The sequence below is a fragment of the Sciurus vulgaris genome, assembly GCF_902686455.1.
Source record: "Sciurus vulgaris genome assembly, chromosome: 8".
Classification (NCBI taxonomy): domain Eukaryota; kingdom Metazoa; phylum Chordata; class Mammalia; order Rodentia; family Sciuridae; genus Sciurus; species Sciurus vulgaris.
In genome coordinates this window covers 105,701,995-105,721,559 of record NC_136468.1, presented here as the reverse complement: position 1 = coordinate 105,721,559, position 19,565 = coordinate 105,701,995, and the positions used below count along the sequence as shown (strand labels likewise).

Sequence of the window (19,565 nt, the reverse complement as noted above, 5' to 3'; positions counted from 1 at the left end):
ACAATCCAAAAAGTGTAACTCTGAATACTCCTGCATTAACAAAAGAGTTTTGTGGGGACACCTCACATCCACACCACAACACCCCTCCCCAACAATACATTCGTCATTCTAATTATTAGAAAACATCAAACAAATCCAAATTGAGTGCTACTCTTCAAAACACCTGACCATTGCTCATTTAGCAAATGGATCAGGGAGATGGAGGAAGAGGGGAAGGGAAGGAAATGGGAAAAGAGATTGAACAAATTATGTTATGTGCACACAGGAATGTCGTATATTGAATCTCACCATTATGTATCATTAAAATGCAGCAATAAAAATTAAAAAAGAACAAATTTATAATGAAAATAAAGTCATAAAGAACAAAGACTGAAAAAAACTATCATAGACTGGAGAAGAATAAGGATATATGACAGCTGATTTAGTTTGGTTTTTTCACTGCTGTAACCAAAAGACCCAACAAGAACAATTTTAAGGAGGAAAGTTTATTTGACAGTTCACAGTTTCAGATGTCTCAGTCCATAGATGATCAACTCCGTTCCTCAGAGCCTGGGATGAGGCAGAACATCATGGCCGAAGAGTGTGGTAGAGAAAAGCAACTGAAAACATGGCACCAGGAAGAGAGAGAGCTCTGCTCAACAAGGACAAAATATAAATCCCAAAGGCACATCCCAACAACTCACCTCCCCCACCACACCTACCACCCAGTTACCACCCAGTTTATCCCTATCAGGGAATTACTTCACTGATTGGGTTAAGACTCTCCTAACCTAATCATTTTGTCACTAAACCTGTCTGCATTGTCTCACACAGGAGCCTTTGGGGGATACCTCATGTCTAAACCATATCAATGCTAAATGCAATCCTGTATCCTAGATTGGATGTTGGAACAGAAAAAGCATCTTAGTGGAAAGAAAACTGGTAAAATATGAATAAAGTCTGCAGTTAGTTAATAGTATTTGTACAAACATTAATGTCTTTATTTTGATGAAGTTTTCATGGTTATGTCAAATGTACTAGAAGAAGGGTATATGGGAATTCTTTACATAATCTTTATAACACTTCTGTAAACCTAACTTAATTTCCAAATTACAAGTTGTTTTACAAAAAAGTCAATAAGAACAGTACAAGATAGTATGCAAACACAAAAACCTTAGATTAAATATTAGCAAACCTAATTTAGCAGTAATCAAGGAAGGAGAAGGAGAAAGAAGGTGAAGAAAAGAGAAAATAAAATAAAATAGAGAAGGAGGAAGAAGGGGAAGAAGAACACTTAAGGATCAAGTTGGATTAATACCAGGACTCCAAGATTGGTTAAACATTAGGAGAGAAACCAACGACCTTCACAGCATTAACAAACCAATGGTGAATTGATATGTGAGCATCTTAATGGGTAACTCCCCCCAAGAAAAGGTAAATTTCAACATGTATTTTTTAAAAGCTTAACAAAGTAGTAATAGATGATAATTTCCTTAATCTGATAAAGGGTATCTATATACATACATACATAAAGTCTACAATAAGTATCACACTTAAGCATGACACACTTGAAATAATAAAGCAAGAAAAAGAAACAAGATATATCAGGATTAAAAAGATAAAACAAGATAACAATTATTTTAAGATGATAGAACTAAAGATGAACTAATTAGGACAAAAGGAGCTACAGCATTTAGCAAAGTTGCTGGATCCAAAATAAATGTACAAAATCCCAACAGTATTTCTATGTGTCAATAACAACAAAACACTTCTTTAAGACCAGCATAAAAAAAAAATTCATGTTTTGGGGAATCAATCTAACCAAAGATATACAAGACTTCTTTAAAGTAACCATTGAAAAGGCTGGGGATGTTGCTCAGTTGGTAGAGTGCTTGCCTCAAAAGCATAAGACCTTGGGTTCAATCCCCAGCACTGCAAAAAAAGAAAAAATAAATAAATAAAATAAAATAACTTTTAAAGTTTTACATTAAGAGATACTCCACATTTATGTATTGAAAGATATAATACTGTAATGATACCTATTCATTTCAAATTGATCATTAGAATCAATGAAATTCTCATTAAATATTATTTGGAACTAGATAAACTGACTCTAAAGTTCCTCTCATCATTCCTGACCTGTTGGACCTGGACATAGAGCAAGCAGACTCATTCCTTGTTTCTAGTTAATTCTCACTCTTTGCTGTCATGCTCAGTTTTGGCTCCCCTGTTTGGGATTTCTCACCCAGCACTCCCCCTTGCCTTGATGCGCTTTCTTTCCCAGGCACCCACTTCTTTTTAGCTCCAGGACCCCTGTCACTTTTTCCAAATCTATATCTACTGTAATAGCACTTCAATCTTTGACCTCCACTTCCCTAAGACTTTGCCCCACACCCACCTCAGTAATTCACTCTCCAGATCTGCTGCAGGTAATGACTCTAGCACTTCCCTGCTAGGGTCTCCATACCATGGATCCAATCTGATTTCCATTCCTTCTCTTTTATGATCATTTTTTCACCCTGCATCAGTATACACTTCATGTTAATCTTATAACAATTTGTTACTCTGACCTTCTTTGTGTCTTTTCTTCTCTGGGTAGAGCTTAGCTTTCTAACATTTCCTTTAAGAGAAGGTTCAAGTGGTGAGGGTCTTGGTTCCAGAAAGTGTGGAATAAACAAAACAAAATAAAAAGGGGGATCCCATGAAAATAGAAGGGAGACCAATAGAGCAGCAGAAGGGGATTGAGAGGGAAGGAGGGAAGACTATGGGAAATTACTGGGGAATGAAATTTGCCAGAATCTGCTAAGTTCATGCCCATATATACCACAATGAATCATATATTGCACACATGTGTAATTATAATGTACTAATTAAAATAACAATAATGATAATAGGAAATGATAACAGGACCAGAACAAGAAGATTTGGGAAGGGAGGAGGAGAGAGAAAGGGAAAGAACTGGAGAATGAGACTGAAATGTTATGTGTATGTACAAATATGGAATAATGAACCCTGTCATTATGTATAATTATAATACACCAATAAAAAAGATCAGAAATTTAAAAGATAAAAATACAATTATCAAAATTTGTGTAATGCAGGAAAAAGTAATGGTTAGAAGGAAATTTATGGTATCAAATGCTTATATTAATAAAGAATATTCTCAATTTAATAATCCAAAATTCTACCTTAACTGACCAGAAACTGAAGAGGAAATAAATGCAAAGCAAGGAGAAATAAGAAAGAGATGTAAGCAAAAATTAGTAATGTTGAAAAAAAAATAGAAAAATAAGTGAAAACTAAAGTTTACAACAATATATTTTAAAATCTAAAAGATAAAAACACACAAAAGATGTGAATTGCCAAAAACAGAAAAGGAAAAGTTGATACTACAGAACTTACAAATAGTTAAAAAATAAGTGAATATTTTAACAGCTGTACACATATAAATTCAGCAATTCAATATATAAGTACCTCAAAGTCATAAAATAATAAAATTCACCCAAGAATAAACAGAAAATCCAAATATTATTATTACTATTTTAGAAATGGAACTAATCATTTAAAATCTTCCAGGGGAGGTTTCAAGATAGTGGAATAGAGAAAGTCATTTTCCTGGCTGCTCTGTGGTGTGAAACCAAGAAAGCAGATAGGCAGATTCTCACCAAGGTGTGTGAACAAAAAGCAGGGGGTCAGGGAGAACTTAACTGGACTTTAAAACTGGACATTCAAAGCAAATCAGGGACTCAGAAGGTTGGCTATAATAAAATAAGGAAGAAATCCCCAGCACCACAGCTGCTGCCCTGAACAAAGGCACCAGCCAGAGCAGTCCATTCGTGAACAAAGTGGAGAGATGAAGGAATTAAAGGAATCTTCATTTTTAGGAGGTCTGAGGGGTATCTTGGTACAGAGAGTTTAAAGACACTGCCTGACTAAACTGAAAGGTGCTGCACAATATCTTTGTGGGGGAAATAAGCCATATCTCTCTGACTGGGTGCAGAGGACAAAGGAAGGAACCATTCTGCAGTCTGGGTAAGGAGGCTGGAAGCTAAGGGAGCCAATTCCTGGCAACCTGAGTTTGGTACAAAATACAGGCCTGGCAAACATACACTGCAAAATGTAGAGCATGCCTAAATGACCTGCACTATAAAACATACTCAATAAAATAGTTCATGAAGAAGAAATGAAAAATAAAAGTGAAAACCAGCAAAGGGAAAAACTACACTATCAATCAAGGGAGAAACTAACTTAAATTAAAAACAAGAAAAGAGAAGCAGCCCAGCCCCCTCCGGCGGGAAGCGCCTCTCTAGGCTAGCTTCCCGGGGCAGACCGCCCAGTGAGAGCCTCCCGACGCAGAGCCAGCCACGGGTCCCCAAGCCAGTGGAGACCTCCGACACGCAAGCAGCTTCTGGGACCAGGGCTGGGCAGCCAGAGACCTCTCCAGTCAGCCTTGTCCCCCTCCAGCTGCAGGCCTTTTCCACGGGGCGATCCAAGATGGCGGACTAGAGGGTGACTGCATCTCCAGTCGCCCCAGAACCCAGGATTCAAGAAGGGGAGGCATTGAGAGACTCAGACTAAAATAGAACCACGGGGTGAGTCTCCCCCACCCAGTAAAGCTCAGCTGGGCAGCAGGCCCGGATTCGAGTGGCTTATTAGAGTGGGACAGGGCAGATAGCGTCTCCCCCAGGCAGCTCTGTGCAGCCTGGTGGTGGGCTCCTCCCACAGGGACAGATCCTCCAGCCTCTCGGAACAGGCCCCCCAGTGAGAGCCCTTCTGCACAGAAGAAGCGCGGCCACTCCGGCCCGCCCCGCTGCCAGCTCCGGCCCGCCTGCAGGTTGCTTCAGTGACCAGCACAGGGCGCCAGGCTTCCCCAAGCAGCCCAGCCACCTCCGGCGGGAAGCGCCTCTCTAGGCTAGCTTCTCGGGGCAAACCGCCCAGTGAGAGCCTGTCTACACAGAGCCAGCCATAAGTCTCCAAGCCAGTGGAGACCTCCGACCTACAACCAGCCTTTGGGTCCAGGGCTCTCTCCCTGGAACCAGTAGCAGGCTAGGGGCAGCTTCAGAAGCACTGCATTATCAAATTAATCCAAGATTTCTGCTACTGAAGGCTGGTAGGTGATACACTAGAAATCTACAGGGTCACTATAAGCCAATAGAGAAAATCTACAATATCACAAAGTCCCACTGACAATTGACCAATATGAGAAAACAAGGGAAGAAAATGTCCGAAACAAACCTAGATACTATATCGATAAAACCCAATGACAGCACAGCAGAAGAAATGTCCGAAAGGGAGTTCAGAATGTACAGAATTAAAACAATCAGGGAAGCAAACGAGGAGATGAAAGAACAAATGCAGGCATTAAATGAACGCACTAATCAACAGTTAAAAGACCAAATAAGGGAAGCAAAAGAGCTTTTCAATAAAGAGTTAGAGATACTGAAAAAAAAACAAACGGAAATCCTTGAAATGAAGGAAACAATAAACCAAGTTAAAAACACCATAGAAAGCATAAACAATAGAATAGATCACCTGGAAGACAGAACCTCAGATATTGAAGACAAAATATTTAACCTTGAAAATGAGGTTGACCAAACAGAGAAGATGGTAAGAAATCATGAACAGAATCTACAAGAATTATGGGATATCATGAAGAGGCCAAATTTAAGAATTATTGGGATTGAGGAAGGCACAGAGAAACAAACCAAAGGAATGAACAATCTATTCAATGAAATAATATCAGAAAATTTTCCAAATCTGAAGAATGAAATAGAAAACCAAGTACAAGAGGCTTATAGGACTCCAAATATGCAAAATTACAACAGACCTACACCAAGACACATTATTATGAAAATACCTAACATTCAAAATAAAAACAGAATTTTAAAGGCCGCAAGAGAAAAGAATCAGATTACATTCAGGGGGAAACCAATAAGAATATCAGCAGATTTTTCAATCCAGACCCTAAAAGCTAGAAGGGCCTGGAACAACATTTACCAAGCCCAAAAAAAAATGGATGCCAACCAAGAATTTTATACCCAAAACGTACTTTCAGATTTGATTCTGAGATAAGATCCTTCCATGATAAACAAAAGCTAAAGGAATTTACAAAAAGAAAGTCGGCATTACAGAACATTCTCAGCAAAATATTCCATGAGGAAGAGATGAAAAACAACGATGTAAATCAGCAACAGGAGGAACAAGCCTAAAGGAATAGCCAAATAAAGGAGAAACCAAATCATGTCAGAAAACAAAAATGAGTCCAGTGACTAGGAATACAAATCATATCACAATAATAACTGTGAATGTTAATGGCCTGAACTCATCAATCAAAAGACATAGACTGGCAGATTGGATTAAAAAAAAAATCCAACAATATGCTGCCTGCAAGAGACCCATCTCATAGAAAGAGATACCCACAGACTGAAGGTGAAAGGATGGGAAAAAACATACCATGCACACAGACACAGCAAAAAAGCTGGAGTATCCATCCTCATTTCAGATAATGTGGACTTCAAGCCAAAACTAGTCAGAAGGGATAAAGAAGGACATTACATACTGCTTAAGGGAAGCATAAATCAGCAAGACATAACAATCATGAATATCTATGCCCCGAACTTTGGCTCATCCATGTACGTCAAACAAATCCTTCTCAATTCCAGAAATCAAATAGACCACAACACAATAATACTAGGTGATTTTAACACACCGCTCTCACCGCTGGATAGATCGTCCAAACAAAAATTGAATGAAGAAACCATAGATCTCAATAACACAATCAACAATTTAGACTTAACCGACTTATATAGAATATACCATCCAACAAAGAACAAATACACTTTCTTCTCAGCAGCACAAGGATCCTTATCTAAAATAGACCATGTTTTATGCCACAAAGCTACTGTTAGCAAATACAAGAAGACAGAGATACTACCTTGTACTCTATCAGATCATAATGGACTGAAATTAGAAATAAATGACAGAATAAAAAACAGAAATTTCTCCAATACTTGGAGATTAAATAATACACTATTATACGATGAATGGATAACAGAAGACATCAGGAGGGAAATTTAAAAATTCTTAGAAGAAAATGAGAACAAAGACACATCATATCAAAATCTCTGGGACACTATGAAAGCAGTACTGAGAGGAAGATTTATTTCATGGGGTGCATTCAACAAAAGAAGTAGAAATCAACAAATAAATGATTTAACATTACAGCTCAAAGCCCTAGAAAAAGAAGAGCAGACCAACACCAAAAGTAGTAGAAGACAGGAAATAGTTAAAATCAGAGCTGAAATCAACGAAATTGAAACAAAAGAAATAATCGGAAAAATTAACAAAATAAATAGTTGGTTCTTTGAAAAAATAAACAAAATTGATAAACCCTTAGCCACACTAACAAAGAGAAAGAGGGAGAAAACTCAAATTACTAAAATTCGGAATGAACAAGGAAATATCACAACAGACACGAGTGAAATACAAAACATAATTAGAAGCTATTTTGAAAATCTATACTCCAACAAAACAGAAAACCTCGAAGACATCAACAAGTTTCTAGAGACATATGAATTACCTAAACTGAACAAGGAAGACATACGCAACTTAAATAAATCAATTTCAAGCAATGAAATAGAAGAGGTCAACAAAAGCCTACCAACAAAGAACAGTCCGGGACCAGATGGGTTCTCAGCCGAGTCCTACAAAACCTTTAAAGAAGAGCTCATTCCAATACTTCTCAAATTATTCCATGAAACAGAGGAGGAGGGAACCCTCCCAAACTCATTCTATGAAGCCAATATCACACTGATACCTAAACCAGACAGAGACACATCGAGGAAAGAAAATTTCAGACCAATATCTTTAATGAATATCAACACAAAAATTCTCAACAAAATTTTAGCAAATCGCATCCAAAAATATATTAAAAAGATAGTGCACCATGATCAAGTGGGTTTTATCCCAGGGATGCAAGGTTGGTTCAACATCAGGAAATCAATAAATGTCATTCACCATATCAACACACTTTAAGTTAAGAATCACATGATTATTTCAATAGATGCAGAAAAAGCATTCGATAAAATACAGCATCCCTTCATGCTCAAAACACTAGAAAAAATTGGGGTAGTGGGATCATTCCTTAACATTGTGAAGGCCATCTATGCTAAGCCCATGGCCAATATCATTCTAAATGGTGAAAAACTGAAAGCATTCCCCCTAAAAACTGGAACAAGGCAGGGATGCCCTCTTTCACCACTTCTATTCAACATTGTTCTTGAGACACTAGCCAGAGCAATTAGACAAACCAAAGAAATTAAAGGGATACGAATTGGAAAAGAGGAACTCAAACTATCCCTGTTTGCTGATGACATGATTATATATTTAGAGGAACCTGGAAATTCCACCAGAAAACTCTTAGAACTCATAAGTGAATTCAGTAAAGTAGCAGGTTTCAAGATCAATGCTCATAAATCTAATGCATTTTTATACATAAGTGATGAATCTTCAGAAAGAGAAGTTAGGAAAACTACCCCATTCACAATAGCCTTGAAAAAAAATAAAATACTTGGGAATCAATCTCACAAAAGAGGTGAAAGACCTCTACAATGAGAACTACAGAACACTAAAGAAAGAAATTAAAGAACACCTTAGAAGATGGAAAGATCTTCCATGTTCTTGGATAGGAAGAATTAATATTGTCAAAATGGCCATACTATCAAAAGTGCTATACAGATTCAATGCTATTCCAATTAAAATCCCAATGATGTACCTTACAGAAATAGAGCAAGCAATTATGAAATTCATCTGGAAGAATAAGAAACCCAGAATAGCTAAAGGAATCCTCAGTAGAAAGAGCGAAGCAGGGGGTATCGCAATACCAGATCTTCAACTCTATTACAAAGCAATAGTAACAAAAACGGCATGGTATTGGTACCAAAATAGACAGGTAGATCAATAGTACAGAATAGAGGACACAGACACAAACCCAAATAAATACAATTTTCTCATACTAGACAAAGGTGCCAAAAATATGCAATGGAGAAAAGATAGCCTCTTCAACAAATGGTGCTGGGAAAACTGGAAATCCATATGCAACAGAATGAAATTAAACCCCTATCTCTCACCCTGCACAAAACTCAACTCATAATGGATCAAGGACCTCAGAATCAGACCAGAGACCCTGCATCTTATCAAAGAAAAAGTAGGTCCAAACCTTCAACTTGTTGGCTTAGGAGCAGACTTCCTTAACAGGACTCCCAGAGCCCAAGAAATAAAAGCAAGAATCAACAACTGGGATAGATTCAAACTAAAAAGCTTTCTCTCAGCAAAGGAAACTATCAGTAATGTGAAGAGAGAGCCTACAGAGTGGGAGAATATCTTTGCCACTCATACTTCAGATAGAGCGCTAATATCCCGAATCTATAAAGAACTCAAAAAACTCTACACCAAGAATACAAATAATCCAATCAACAAATGGGCTAAGGAAATGAACAGACACTTCACAGAAGAAGATGTACAAGCAATCAACAGATATATGAAAAAATGTTCAACATCTCTAGTAATAAGAGAAATGCAAATCAAAACTACCCTAAGATTTAATCTCACCCCAATTAGAATGGCGATTATCAAGAACACAAGCAACAATAGGTGTTGGCAAGGATGTGGGGAAAAGGGTACACTCATACATTACTGGTGGGGTTGCAAACTAGTGCAGCCACTCTGGAAAGCAGTATGGAGATTCCTCAGAAAGCTTGGAATGGAACCACCATTTGACCCAGCTATCCCACTCCTTGGCCTATACCCAAAGGACTTAAAATCTGCATACTACAGAGATACAGCCACATCAATGTTCATAGCTGCTCAATTTACTATAGCCAGATTGTGGAACCAGATGCCCTTCAGTTGATGAATGGATAAAGAAACTGTGGCATATATATACAATGGAATATTACTCCGCCATGAGGAATGACAAAATTATGGCATTCGCAGGCAAATGGATGAAATTGGAGGATATCATGCTAAGTGAGATAAGCCAATCTCAAAAAACTAAAGGACGAATGATCTCGCTGATAAGCGGATGAGGACATATTGGGGGGGGTAGGAGGGGTTAGGGTTAGGTTTAGGGTTAGGGATAAGGAGGGTGGTAAGAATGGAGGAAGAAAGGAATGTATAGAGGGAAAAGAGGGGTGGGAGGGGAGGGGGGAAGGGAAAAAAATAACAGAATGAATCAAACAACATTGCCCTATGTAAATTTATGATTTTTAATTAAAATTAAAACAACAAGAAAATAATCAAAATGATGAGATTAAAAATCATTCTCCATAATAACACTGAATATAAAGCCCTAAGCTCGTCAATAAAAAGACAGAGGCAGATTGGATTCATAAAACACAACCTGTATGCTTTCTCCAAGAGACTCACCTAATAGGCAAAGATATTCACAGACTGAAGGTGAAAGGATAGGAAAAAACATATTCACATAGATCCTATAAACAAGTAGGGGTTTCTGTCTTCATATCAGATAAAGTAGACTTCAAACCAAAGTTAATCAGGAGGAACAAAGAAGGCCATTTCATACTGCTGAAGGGAATTATACATCAATAAGACAAAACAATAAATATTTATGCCCCAAACAATGGAGCATCTATGTACATCAAACAAACCCTTTTCAATTTCAAGAATCACATAGACCATAACACAATACTGGGTGATTTCAAAACACCTGTCTCACCACTGGATAGATCATTCAAACAAAAACTAAATAAAGAAGCTACAGAATTTAAAAATACAGTTAGTAATTTAGACTTAACAGACATATAGAATATTTCATCCATCAATGACTGAATACACTTTCTTCTCAGGAGCACATGGATCCTTCTCTAAAATAGACCATATCTTAGGCCATGAAGCAAATCTTAGCAAATACAAAAATAAGAGATAATATTTTGCATTCTATCAGATCATAATGGAATGAAATTAGAAATCAATGATAAAATAAAAAATAGAAGCTACTCTAACACTTGGAAACTAAATAACATACTATTGAATGACCAATGGATAGCAGAAAAAATCAGGGCTGAAATAAAAAAATTACTCAGAGATAAATGAGAATAGTGATACAATAAATCAAAATCTCTGGGACTTCCAAGGGGCGGGCATGGGTAAGGGGAGTCGGGCACCTCATGAGAGAGGCCCCCCACCACAGGAGAGCCCAGGAGCCCAAGGTGGCCTGGTCTGTGTGGGCAGCAATGCTCTGCTGGAGCGGTGGCCTGCCCCGGATGTCTCAGGGCAGAGGCAGAGGAGCACTCCCGCCAGGGGTAAGGCAGTGGCAGGAGAATGAACTCTCCTCACCAGCGCCAGAGCCCAGGTTATCCTGAACACCAGATGTCTAACAATTTTCCTTACAACGTTAGCCATTGTTTTTCATTGTCTCTAAAAGATCAAAATTGCTCTGGATATTGAGAGACATTTAAATCAAATATGGACAATTTGTCAAATAATCAAATGGACAATTTGTCTATTATGAATACACCAACAATTAATAATGCCTGACTGAGCACTGTACATACTTAAGAACAGTTACAACTACACATGGAGCTCATTCTAGCAAATGTGTTACAATCCAGAGAACCCTAGATGGAAGACTTCAGGTGGTTAGTCAGAAAGGATCTGCCCGTCTGTGGAGGTGGCCTGATCTTTTCAGAAATGAATAAAAGCATGTTAAATATTGTCAGTATGCACTTTTGATTTAAAATGTGATAGCGTTTTTGTGAATCCATATAACTATGAACAAGTTGTACCACCTGAAATTGATCTCTCAGGACTAACACTACAGAGTAATGCTCCACCAAGAATGTTGGTGAAGGACGAATATGTTCATGACTTTGAGGGACAGCCATCATTATCCACAGAAGGATATTCAATTCAAACCATTCAGCATCTACCAAGTAATCATGCTTTGACAGACATACAGCACCCCAGCTCTCTTAGCCCAATCTGAGTCAAATGCTACCAGCACCACCAACTTTCCTAACATTCCTGTGGCTTCCACAAGTCAGCCTGCCAGTATTCTGGCAGGTAGTCTAGAGAAGGATTGTTGCTGATAGCTTCAGGGCCTCAGCAGGACAGTACTGCTACTGGTCAACCAGCTACTTACCATCATAATAGCACTACCACCTGGACTGGGAGTAAGACTGCTCCATACACACCTAATTTGCCTCACCACCAAAACGGCCATCTTCAGCACCACTCGCCTATACTGCCCCATCTCAATTCTCAGCCAAGTTCTTCTAGACCTTCAAAGAAGAACTAACACCAATCCTTCTCAAATTATTCCACGAAATAGAAAAGGAGGGAACCCTTCCAAACTCATTCTATGAGGCTAACAAGGAAGCCAGAATTAAAGATAGGCAGTTAGTATAGATGGGTGATAGGGTAGAATCGAGAAAATGGAGGCCAGTTTGGATCCAGGAAGTTGAAGACCACCCCTGGGAGATTGGAATGTCAATGTCTCCAGAGCCATTTGATCACCAGGATTACCCACCTATACTACCCCTCCCAAAAGGTTTGCAGACAGGGAGTTGCTAATTAATACCCTCCAGGGCTGTTACCTTTCTGGACCACTCCATTTGACCCTTCCCCTGCCCATCTGCTTCCACCTTTTGGCCATCCCACCAGCTTCTCCTGGGCCTAGTCACTAATGCAGGAAGGAGAGAGATAAGTCGGGGAGACACCAGGAGACCAAAGAAAGTAAAAGTCTATAAAAGGGGCAGGGTCCTCTCACCTCTTGGGATACCAGAATACCAGCCATGGCCCCCTTTTCCCTCCTAGGAGAAGTCTGTTACTACCTTTAGATAAAAACTACTTTGTATGCTTGCCTGGCACGCTTCTCTAATGTTCAAACTTCAACATTTGAGGAAGCGGAACTCGTCACCAATAGCCGTCAGTCTCAATATCACCCTGATACCAACACCAGACAAAGACACATCAAGGAAAGAAAACTTCAGTCCAATATCCCTGATGAATATAGATGTAAAAATTCTTAATAAACACTGGCAAATCATATATAATAACATATTTAAAAGATAGTGCACCATGATCAAGTGGGGTTCATTCCAGGAATGCAAGGTTGGATCAACACATGGAAATCAATAAATATAATTCATCACATCAAAATACATATAAGACGAGAATCAAATGATTATCTCAATAGATGCAGAAAAAGCATCTATTTGACAAAATACAGCATCCATTCATGTTCAAAACACTAGAAAAACTAGGAATAGTAGACACATATGTCAATATTGTAAAAGCTATATATGCTAAACATAGGCTAAGTGGAGAAAAAGAAAGCATTCCATCTAAAAACTGGAACAAGACAGGAATGACCTCTTTCCTTTTTTCTTTTTCTTTTTTTTTCCTTGTACTAGGGATTGAACTCAGGGGCACTTGACCATTGAGCAACATCCTGAGCCCTAGTTTATGTTTTATTTAGAGACAGGGTCTCACTGAGTTGCTTAGTGCCTTGCCATTGCTGAGGCTGGCTTTGAACTCATGATCCTCCTGTCTCAGTCTTCTAAGTTGCTGGGATTATAGGCGTGTGCCATCTTACCAGCAGGATGCCCTCTTTCACCACTTCAAATAAACATAGTCCTGGAAACTCTAGCCAGAGCAATTAGACCGAAGAAATTAATTAAAGGGATCCTAACAGGAATAAAAGAACTCAAACTATCCCTATTTGCTGGGGAGATGATTCCATTTTTACAATACCCAAGAAAACTCCACCAGAATACTTATAGAACTCATTAATCAATACAGCAAAGTGACAGGATATAAAATTAACATCCTTAAATCAATTGAACTCCTATATACCAATGATGAATCAACTGAAAGAGAAATTAGGAAAACTATCCCATTCACAAGAGTCTCAAATAATAAAATATTTGGGAATCAATCTAACAAAAGAGGTGCAATTGGCCATACTACCAAAAGGGCCATAAAATTTACTGAAATTTCATAAAAATTCCAATGATATCCTTCATATAAATAGAAAAAGCAGTCATGAAATTCATTTGGAAAAAAAAGAAGTCCAGAATAGCCAAAGCAATACTCAGCAAGAAAAGTAAAGCAGGAGGCATCACAATACGAGACCTTAAATTATACTACAGAGCAATAGTAACAAAAATGGCACAGTATTGGCACCAAAAGAGACATGAAGACCATTGGAACAGCATAGAAGACACACACACATAAGACACACCAACATAAACACAGTTATCTCATACTAGACAAAGGTACCATAAACATACATGGGAGAAAAGACAGCCTCTTCAACAAATGATGCTGGGAAAACTGGAAATCAATATGTTTGCAGAATGAAATTGAACTCCTATCTCTTACCTTGCACAAAACTCAACTCAAAGTGCATCAGGGACCTAGGGATTAGAGCAGAGATGCTGTTCCTACTAGAATTAAATGTAGGCTCAAATCTCCATCATGTCAGTTTAGGAACCGAATGCCTCAATAAGCTCCTAAAGCATAAGAAGTAAAATCAAGAATCAAAAAATGGTATGGTATCAAACTAAAAATTTCTTCCCAGGAAAGAAAACAATTAAGAACATAAACAGGGAGCCTAGAGAATGGGATAAAATCTTTGCCACCTGCACCTCAGATACAATATTCTCCAAAATATAGAAAGAACTCAAAACAAAAACAAAAACAAAAAAATTAATAACCCAATCAATAAATGGGCTAAGAACTGAACAGACACTTCACAGAAGAAATTTGGTCAGTCAAATATATGAAAAAAATGTTCAACATCTCTACCAATTAAAGAAATGCAAATTAAAACTACACTGAGATTTCACCTCACTCCAGTCTAAATGGCAATTAACAAAAATACAAGCAACAGTAAATGTTGGCAACAATGTGGGGAAAAAGGTACACTCATACTTTGCTGATGAAACTGCAAATTGGTGTAACCATTATGGAAAGTAGTGTGGAGAATCCTCAGAAAACGTGGAATTGAACCACCATTGGACCCAGTTATCCCACTCCTTGGTTTATACCCAAAGGACTTAAAATCAGCATACTATAGTCAAGCAGCCACATCAGTGTTTATAGCAGCTCAACTCACAATAGCTAAGCTATGAAACCAAACTGGGTGCCCTCCAACAGATAAATAGACAAAGAAAATGTACGTGTACTCAGTCATAAAAAAGAATGAAATTATGGCATTTGCCAGTAAATGAATGGAACTAGAGACTATCATGCTAAGTGAAATAAACCAATCCCCCAAAACCAAAAGCCAAATGTTCTCTCTGATATGTGGATACTGACTCACAACAAGTGAGGTTGGGGAGAGGAAGAATAGAAGTTCACTAGATTAGACAAAGGGGAATGAAAGGAAGTGAGGGGGAATGGGAATAGGAGAAACAGTAGTATGAGTCGAACATAACTTTCCTATGTTCGTTGGTTGATGAATACACAACAAATGTAACTGTACATCATATACAAGCACAAGAATGGGAGGTTATACTCCATGTATGTATGATAAGTCAAAATACATTCCACTGTCATATATGACCAAAAAGAACAAATAAAAAATTTAAAACATAAATAAATTAAATAAAACCTACAAAAAAATCTCCAGGTTAAATTTCATAGTGAATTCTCACAAACACAAAAGAAATTACATAAATTGTAAACATTTTCATTTAGGAAAAGGTAAAATACATATTGTTTTATTAAATATCCAGAATAGACATCATAACAAAAACAGAAAAGAGAGTAATAATATAGGCCAATATCCCTCATGAATATAGGCACAAAAATCCTCAACAAATCTTAGCAAATAAAATATAGCAATATGTATTTTTTAACCTACCATGAATGAGGGATTAAATCATAAACTGCTTGACTGATTCAATATTCTGAAATAAATCAGTGTCATTTACCATATCAAGAGTTGAAAGAAAACATATATGATATTATTTATCAATGCAAAAAAAATCATTTGACAAAATGTAACAACCTATCAATCATGACAAAATTTTCAGCAAACTAAACAGTAGGCAACATTGTTAACCTAATAAAAGGCATCAATAAAAATTCCACAATTAGCATTATTCTTAACAGTGTAAGACTGAAAGCTTTATCACTAAGATCAAGAACAAGACAAGGTTGTCCTTCATCACTGCCCCTATTCAACACTGTATAGAAGTGGTAGACAGTGACATAAGACAAGAAAAACAAATGAGTCATACTGATTGGAAAGAAAGACATAAAACTGTCAATATTTGCAAATGATTTAATTGTCTACATAAAATATTCCAATGAATCTACCAAAAAAATACTTTTGGAACAAATACATAAAAGTAGCAAGGACACAGAATACAAAGTCAACACAAAAATTCTATCATGTTTCTGTATATTATGAACAATTGAAATTTTTTAACTTAAAAATTACCATTCAGAATAGTTTTAAATATGAAATACTCAGCTATAGATCTTATGAAATACATACATGATTTTTCTGCTAAAACTATAAACCCAGGAACATGTTGCCTACTTCTAAAATATATCTTTTAAACTAAGCATGTTGCCTACTTCCAAAATACAACAGTAGGGTAGGCACAGGATAGACTTTTCAATTCCAAAAGGAAGAAATTGGTAGGAATAAAGGATTCGCATGTTCCACATGTTCACATGTTCAAACCCCAGCAGAAAAATTACAGTAGGCTTTAACTCCTGAGAATAATTTTCCAGTTTTTTAAATATTTTTTAGTTATCAATGGACTTTTATTTTTATTTATTTATATGTAGTGCTGAGATTTGAACCCAGTGCCTAAAACATGCAAGGCAAGTGCGCTACTACTGAGCTCCAGCTCTAGCCCAATCCTCTCTTTCTTAATGCTTCACCCTCAGAGTCTGCAGAAGTAAAACTCAAAACTTCAGTAAAAGCGTTTAGTGTAACCCAACATGCATTTCTGATCAAAATCTCTCTGTAAAAACAGAGGAGAAAGGAATTTTCTCATCCTGATAAATGTCACTTATAGAAAACCTACAACTAATATCATTTCTTTCTTTTTTGTTATTTGGGTTTTTTTTTTTTTGTTACTGGGGATTGAACTCAGGGGCACTTGACCACTGAGCCACGTCACCAGCCCTGTTTTGTATTTTATTTAGAGACACGGTCTCACTGAGTTGCTTAGTGCCTCGCTTTTGCTGAGGCTGGCTTTGAACTCATGATCCTCCTGCCTCAGCCTCCCAAGATGCTGGGATTACAGGTGTGCACTACCACTCCCAGCCTAATATAATTTCTGATAGTGAAAAACTGAATGTTTTCCCCATTATGATCAGAAATCAGGCAAGGAAGTCCTCTTTACCATTTCTATTAAATATAATACTACAAATTCTAGCTAGGGTGATAAGGCAAGAGAAATAAAGACATCCAGACTGGTGGAAAAAGTAAAACTATATTTACAGATAAATATGAGTATAATGCACATACATCTATTAGAAAAAACTAAGTGAGTTTTGCCTTGATACAAGATCAGTCTCCCACCATCAGCTCTGCTCTTATGTAGAAGCTATGCAAACGTGTAAAGTGAAACCTCCAAAAAAATACCATTTACAAAAGAACCAAAAATATCACATACTTAGGAATATTTATGGTAAAAGAAGACTTGAACACTGAAAACTACAAAATCTTGCTAAGAGAAGTTTTAAAAGGACTAAATGAATGGGTACACATGTCTTGCTTATGGATCCGAAGACTCAGTATTGTGAAGAGGTCAATTCTCTCAAAATTGATTTCTTGAGCTAGTGAAATACCAAACTAAACTCCAGGAGCATTTTTTGTAGAAATTAAAAAATTGGTTCTAAAGTTCATATGGAATTTAAAAGATCTTAAAGAGACAAAATAACTAAAGAGCAAATTTGGAAGAATAGCACTACCTGATTTTAAGATTTATAATCGAGCTATAATTGTGAAAACAGTATGATATTTCCATATAGATAAATATAGATGATATGATGATTAGACTACAGAGCTAATAAAAAAACACACAACATATATATAGAAACCTAGTTTTTAAAAATGGCACAAAGGCAAATCAGGGGGTGAAGATTGTCTTTTCAGTAAATGATGCAAGAAATAGGATATTATATTGTTTCACTTATAACTCACACCATACTTGAAAATTAAATCAAAATGAACACTGACAAAAATATAAAAACTAAAACTATAAATGTTTCAGAATAAATTAGATCCTTACTGAATCTCAATTAGGCAAAAATATTATATACAACTTCAAAAATATGATTCATAAAAGAAAAAAATGATAAATAGCACTTGGTAAAAGTTAAAATCTTCGGTCTTCAAAGGATTTAAAAAAATAAAAAGCTGAGAGAAAATATTTTCAAATTACGTATATAGTTAAAAAAAAAAAAAAAAGACTTGTCTCCAGAATATATAAAGAATTTCCAAAACTCAATAAGAACACAAATGGTCCTATTTCAAAGGTGGGAAAAAATGTTAACACGTACTCCACTAAAGAAGACATACAAAAAATTAGCTGCTCTACATCCCTTTTCATGAGGCAAATGCAAATTAAAACTAAGATGAGATACTTCTACTCACTTAATCAAATGGAAAATTTAATAATATATAAATGGAAAGAATGTGGAGAATCTGGAACTCTCATATACTGTCAGTAGGAATATAAAATGGTGTAAACACACTTTGATTATTCATTAAGACATCAAGTATGTATGCATACACATGTGCTTCACTTAATATATATAACTTATTTAATATGCTTTATGTCCATATATATTTACATAAAGCCTATGTACCTATGTGTATATATAATACATGTATATTATATAAATATATGAATATATAGATATATTTGATAGTTCAAACATTTCACCAATAGGACACCTGAAAACATATCCATGCAAAAACTTATACACAAATTCATAGTGGCTCTGTGTTTAATAGCAAAAATAAAATAAGAGGAAACGATCCAAAGGTCCATCAACAGAGGAATGGATAAACAAACCATGATATATTCACACAATAGAATTTAACTCAACAAAAAGGGGTGAACTATTTATATATGCCTCAACAGGGCATGAATCTCAAAGTAAAAGATAAATTTCTGAGTGAAAGAAGTCAGAAGAAAGATATCATATTATATGATCTCATTTAGATAAAATTCTAGGAAGCACAAATTAATCTAGAGTAACAGAAGAGAGATCTGCAATTGCCAGGGGAGAAGAATGGAGTGGAGGAGGCTCAAGATTATAAATGGTCAAGAAGTTGAGAGTGAAGGAAACTTTTATGACATGGTAATGATTTCCTGAGTGTATGCAGGAAAACCTAACAAACTGTACACTTTGAATCTATGTAGTTTATTGTATGTTAATTATTCTTCAGTAAAAAAGAAAAATCTACCTATCTACTAGTCGATAAAATGCAGGAGGTACCACAGAATCTGTGGGATGATGCTCTAGAAAACTCAATGAAGTATGAAAAGGGAAAACCTGCATTTCTAGTGAAAAAGATGAATAGCATC

At 36.6% G+C, this 19,565-nt stretch overlaps 1 pseudogene across 1 annotated transcript; it reads left to right on the top strand.

The window, feature by feature from the left end:
- The first annotated feature begins 11,140 nt into the window (after window positions 1–11,140).
- LOC306667668 (mothers against decapentaplegic homolog 4-like) lies at window positions 11,141–12,295 on the top strand (annotated as a pseudogene). Its single transcript has 2 exons — window positions 11,141–11,300; window positions 11,563–12,295. The product of its transcript is annotated as a mothers against decapentaplegic homolog 4-like (transcript).
- Window positions 12,296–19,565: the final 7,270 nt, after the last annotated feature.